Genomic DNA, 7,062 nt, shown 5'->3' with positions numbered 1-7,062 from the left:
CCTATGCATCAGCTATTGGCAGCTTGATGTATGCGATGTTATGTACTAGACCTCACATCTGTTATGCGGTGGGGATAGTCAACATATATCAATCTAATCCAGGATTAGCTCATTGGATTGTAGTTAAAACTATCCTCAAGTATCTTAGGAGAACGAGAGACTACATACTTTTGTATGGTTCTAAGGATTTGATTCTTACAGGATACACAGACTATAACTTTCAGACTCATAGAGATTCTAGGAAATCTATTTCAGGTTCAGTGTTCACTCTTAACGGAGGAGCTGTAGTTTGGAGAAGTATCAAGCAAGGAAGTATTGCTGACTCCACCATGGAGGCAGAGTATGTTGCAACTTGTGAAGCTGCCAAAGAGGCTGTTTGGCTTAGAAAATTCTTGAATGATTTGCAAGTAGTTCTAAACATGTCAAAGCCAATTACTCTTTACTGTGATAATAGTGGAGCTGTGGCTAATTCTAAGGAGCCCAGAAGCCACAAGCGTGGAAAACATATTGAACGCAAGTGTCACTTGATTCGAGAGATAGTGCATCGAGCGGACGTGATCGTCACATAGATAGCTTCGATGCACAATGTTGCTGATCCGTTTACAAAGCCCCTCATGGCTATGGTGTTTAAGGGTCACCTAGAGAGTCTGGGTTTAGGTGACATGCCACATTTAATCTAGGGCAAGTGGGAGATTTACTGGGTGTGTATTGTATGCCCTAGTAATTTCTTGTTTTATGTATTATTATAGTATTTTAATTTTTATGTTGTACACCCCACTAGCTTTAGGACAAGTGAGAGATTGTTGGGGTTGATGCCCTAAATCTCGTAGTTTTGTAGTTTGTAATTGTATATATTATACAAACTTTTTATTTATCTAATAAAATAAAGTGTTTTATTTTATTTGACTAGTTGCATTAACCCACAAAATCAATAAACTAACATCCAAGGTTATCTTCTGTAACCTAAACATGTATGTGAAGACATATAAATGGATCATGTTTAGTTGATTACCTAATGGTCTGTAGTAAATGGATAAGGTTGGATACCTTATCCTGGTGACACTACGAATACGACCTGCTTTGTAGTTGTTACAATTGTTCTAAAGTGCTACAAATGATATGATCCTAATCATTAATGTCGAGACATTAGAGCGGAGGTATTCTATACAAAGAGTTTGTATAAGATTGGACCATGAAATGAATAGTCTCTCTTATTAACACCATTACTAGTTGAGACTACATTTCACCAGGATGACTATAGGTGACTTGACCTTAATCCTGAGTGAGTTGTGAACTCCTGCCTAAGAAGGCGATCCTTTGATTTGCATGGGTGAGAGTGGCCTATGTAGCCGACTCAATATGCCTATCATTTTGGGGATTCGTCTAATTGGGGAGTTGGAAACACAGCTACACAAGAAGGAATTCACTCCTTCTCTATAGATAGAATAAGTAGAGAAATTGCTCTCTTAAGGGTTGATTTCAGGACTTGAATAATGTGGCGCCACACCCTCTCTTGGCCTGAGAGGAGTTCAATTATAGTAGGACTACAATTATTGTTCATTAGAGGAATCAGTGGTACTTAAGGAGTTAGATGTAATTATAGGGGCAAAACGGTAATTTTTGGCCTAGCTGTACTTACGAGCAATTTGTGAAGGGTCACTGCACTGTTGATTGGTTATATCTAACGGACACAAAAATATATCTACAGTAAGAAGAGTGAAACTATTAGTCTTTAATGGAACGACCAATAGTTAATGAATAGATATTAATTTAATTAAAGAGTTTAATTAATTAATCCCATTTCGTTGGAGCTTCAATCTGTAGGTCCATAAGATCCCCTTGTTAGCTCAATAAGGATAAATGAGAATCAAATTTATTTTGGTTTAATTTGAATTGTTCAAATTGATTAAAGGGAATATATTGTATATGATACAATTAATATAATGTATTTGATACATTATAATGTAAAGTTTTTGTGAGAGAAGTTAATATTTGAATATGATTCAAATAATAATAATAATATGAATAAGATTCATAAATAAACTATAGGTTAAAATTAATATGGATTCGATTCATATTAGAACTATAGATTATATGAGAGATCTAAACCATTGGTTATATTATATATGATATGATATAAAGTATATATTATTATATGAGATATAATATATATTAATTAAATTTATATTGATTTTATTTAATTTAATTAATATTTTTAAATAAATAGAATGAATAACTCCGGATAACTCCCTTGGGAGTTATTCTACGTGAGAAAGAGGGAGGAAGTTATTTTGATAACTTCCCCCTCCATATCAATAATGGTTAAGATTTGTTTTTTAAAAGGAAAAAGAGAAAGTTTTTTTTTTAAAAAAATAAAGCACACTCTTATCGATCTCTCTATATCCCAAAAGGAAACAAAATTCTCTCAAATTTTTTTCCCTCACCAAGATTACAGAAGCCCACAACTCTCTGTGATTCTTTACTTGGAGAATAACGAGGAAGATTTTGTGGTGTTTTGGAAGCTCGGAGAAAGAGTTCTTTAAGGTTCTATAAAGGTTATTTCTTTTCACCTTTTTCCTTCATGAGAACCATGCTTAAGTTTTGTTTATTGTTTTTCTTTGAATTTACTGTTTTACAAATTGAATTTTACTTGCACGGCGTTCATACGCTTCCGCTTTGGAAATTCCATTCCTTCAGAACAAACAACCCTCTCTATGGCAAGAGAGAGGTTTCTGTGTTATTGGTTGGACCATAAATAAGTTGTTCATTACAGGATGGGCACTGACATTTAAGGACTAGAAATAACCTAGGGGTAAAACGGTAATTTGACTCAGCTGGTATTACAAACACTTGCAAAGTACTAACTTACTGGTATTAGTTTATATCCGTGTACACAGAAATATATCTATAAGAAGAAGAGTTCAGCAGTGAAGTGTACACACATTTAACGAATATTGGTATTAGTTTACTGGTATTAGTTTACTGGTATTGGTTAATGAAGTGTACACACATTTAACGAATATTGATTAATGTGGTTAATGAGTTTAGCCAATTAAACTCATATCGTTGTAGCTTCTGATCTGTATGTCCATCAGATTTCCTTCCTAGCTCGTAACGGGTAATGGGATTTATCTGTATTGATGGTAATTTGAAATATTCAAATTTACTTTGAGAATTAATATAATATATGGTGATACATTGTAATATAAAGTTTATATTTTAATTAAACTTATATAAATTTAATTTGCATATGATTCAGAAATTAACTTATGAGACAATAAAATATTTGAATGAGTTCAAATATTAATTTAATATGAATTTTATTCATATTAAAACTATAGGTTATGAAAAAAATTTATATTTGAATATGATTTAAATTTGAATTTATATTGGAATTAAATTAAATGTAAGATATTTAATTTAACAATTAATTAATTGAAGAATTAATTAATAGTTTAGTTTAATTTTATTTAATTAAATTAATTAATTAAAACGGTAGGTTATATGAAGAGATATTCATTTAAATATAATTTAAATGAAATATTAATTAAATGTAATTTAATTAATTATTTATTTATTTAAATTTTAATATTAATTTAGTTTGTTAAATTAATAGGAAACGTGGATATCTTTCCCACGTTCCCCATTTACTCTCTAACTTCTCTCTTCTTCAAGAGATATTTGTACGGAAAAAGAAAAAAAAAAGAGATAGAATGGTTTTGTGATTTGCATACTTAGTGATTTCTCTCAATTTTTCTCTACAATTTTTTCCTTCCAATTTTTGGTTTCCACAAATCGATCTCTAGCTTAGAGAATAGGAAGATTTCCTATTGGTGGTGCCTCAATTTGATGATTGATAAATGTAGAGTCATCAACGAGAGTGAGCATTTCTTTCCTCTTATTTGTAGTTTTTTATAGTATACTTAGCCTTAGAAATTTGTTTCTGTATTTTTTGTCAATGTGCTCACATTTTTAGTTTCCAATTAATTTGAGTTAAGGTCTCTGTTAATTATTCCATCGTGTAGGACTCCCATCCCTTCAGATAGGACGTTCCACGCATCATTAATGCCTCTAAAAAGTTGCATCGGTGCCGCATAGACATCCTTTTGTCCTTTCTCTAATATTTGCGCCAACCACATTTGTCTATTAGTACTTTATATCACCTAGCTTACTTTGTTTATCGCCGTATAGGTTGAGTGCGTCTCCTCGCGTAACTATTATATCGTCGAGCGTCACTTCTTTTGCCTAAAATCATGCTATTAGAGCACTAAAACACAATAAAACATTGATGATATTTTTTTTGTATCATGATATTTGCAGATTAATCAAATCACTTTCTTTTTCCTTTGTTTTCTTCTATTCTCATGCAATAAGACCTCATTATTTTACATAAAAGGCTACGATAACTTTTATTTCTACAAGTTATCAGTGGTTCATTAAATACATAACACTATTTATGATCTTTGCATATTCAAATTGAGATATACTATCTCCCTTATTCTTCTTAAGATTTTTACTAGCATCATAGGGAGTTCTTACTAGAGAATCTTTAAAGCAATCAAATTTCTTTAATATTTTTCAACGTAATGAGATTGATATGCATGAAAAAAAACCATTTTTGGTTTTCTGATTTTAACACCAATAATTACGTCTACTTCTCCTAGGTTTTTCATTTCCAAATGTGATGTTCAAAATGGCTTAGTGTATTATTTATTGATTCTATGTTTGTTCCAAAGATCAACATATCATCAACATACAAATATATTATCACACAATCGGCTCCAAACAACTATAAAAAAACACATGTATAAGCTGAAGAATTTACCTTTAACCCATTGTTTTTCAAACTATTATTAAATTTTTCAAACCATTGTTTAGAAGCTTGTTTAAGACCATAAAGAGATTTTCTAAATTTACATACTTTATTCTCTTAACCAGTAACTTTGAACCCTTCTAATTGTGCCATATAAATTTCTTTTTCTAGATCACCATTTAGAAAAACAGTTTTTATATCCATTTGGTGAATAAGAAAACTATACATGTATGGCAGCTAGTGCAATCAAGGCTCTAATTACAGTTATCTTGGTTACAGACGAATATGTGTCAAAGTAGTCAATACCTTGTTTTTGTTTATATCCTACTATTACTAATCTAGTCTTGTATCTTTCAATTCAACCATCTGGTTTTGTTTTCTTTTTGAAAATCTACTTACACTTAATTGATTTACTTCCTTTAGGAAGGTCTACTAATTCTCATGTTTTATTAAAGGTTAGAGAATCTAGTTCACTCTTAATAGTTTCTTTCCATATACAAGAGTCTACAAAGTTTAAGTCTTATTCTATGTAAGATTTAGGATCCTCGTCCATTAGATACCCTCGCCACGTGTCCGAGACGACATGGAGCTCAGACGTCCTAAAAATGGTTAGTTTTAAAACCAAATAAGAGTCGCCACCAATCCTTTTTACGGTGTGATTGCACATCGAAATAGAGTAAACACTTTTTAAATAAAATCATTAAATAAATGGTATATGAAAACTAGAGTTGAGTTCATGAGTCATTTCTATATGAGAAAAGTATTAACACTTCACAACACCCGTTTAGAAAACGGTGGCCAAATTTCAAATCTTGAATTGAAAATATTTTTTAATTTCTTTTTAAACTAATCTCTTATTTTACCCCTTATTCCTCCAATATTTGAAGCAATGATCTCATAAAATAAGTAGAGAGCATTCCATCAATTAGATTATATTGAAGAAAATATTCTCACCACAACAAACAGAAAAACTAGTACAATTTCTCAAAATCTGTCATAGGAATAACCTTCTAATAAAGAGGTTTTTATTTAAACATTAATTAAAATCATTTTAAGATGTGATCCCTCACGTCAAGAATTCTAGGAAATCGAACTCTCAAATTTCCTAAGTTTCGAATTTTGTTTAAGGAAAAAAATATAAGTTATTAGAAAAGATTGATTAGGAAATCTTATAAAATCATAGATTAAATTTTGAATGTATGGAAAAACATAAAAAAAATTATAACTTTAAAGAAAACTTTTCTAAATGATTTTAAACCAAATTTTTTGGGAAGGATTTTTAAAACTTGGAGAATTTTAAATTGGAAGAATTTTGAATTTTAAATAGAAGTCAAAATGAGGCTTAATAGGAAAATTAAATAAGTAAAAATAAAAGGAAAGGAACATTGTAATTAAATTAAGAAGATATAAAATAGTACATAGAGATTTTAATAAAAACATATTGGAGACCGATCTCAGACTTTATCGATTTCCTCACCTCAAGAATTCTAGAAAATCGAACTCTCAAATTTCCTAGATTTCGTCGTCGAATGTTCTTTTTAAAAGAAAAAATAATTTAAAATGTTAACAAAATTTAAACAATTATTACCAATAACATATTAAATTGACCAAAAAAGAAGGAAAAAAATATTAAATAATATATAAAAGCTGAAAACATATTAAAGAAGCAATAATGAAGATGAGAAAATATTAAAGAAGCAATAATCAATGCTATAAAAAAAGAATTAAATAAATAAATATGATAATTATATAAAAAAATGATAAAAGATACAATATATGGAGAATAAAACTTAAGAATAAATTAACAAAGGAAATATATAATAAAAACAAAAACAAAAACGAGATAAACAACGAGGTAGGAAGAAATATGTAATAAATAACAAATATATATATATATGTAAAAGAGAAGCTCCCAAAAGATAATAAATAAATAAATAAAAGAGAAAGAAAAGTAGAGAAATAAGAACAAGAACAATAAGCAAATATTTAATCATTTACTTTATTTTTAAGAAAGATAAATTAATTAATGAGAATAGTAAGAATAAGAAAAAAATAAAGAATTTTGAAAGAAAATAAAAAAAAATAAAAAGATGATGAAGAAAAAAAAGATTGAATTCCAACACATTAAACTCACTTGTTGTTTGAGGTGTGGATCATTGAGACCAAAATCCTATTATACACCTCCAACCATGTTAGAGATTTTTTTTTTTATTTTTGAGTTTTTGGGAGAAAAATGAAGATTTAAGGGG

Source organism: Cucumis melo, chromosome 1 (assembly GCF_025177605.1).
Source record: "Cucumis melo cultivar AY chromosome 1, USDA_Cmelo_AY_1.0, whole genome shotgun sequence".
In the NCBI taxonomy this organism is placed as follows: domain Eukaryota; kingdom Viridiplantae; phylum Streptophyta; class Magnoliopsida; order Cucurbitales; family Cucurbitaceae; genus Cucumis; species Cucumis melo.
The sequence above is the reverse complement of the archived record's forward strand: the minus strand, read 5'-3'. Positions refer to the sequence as shown.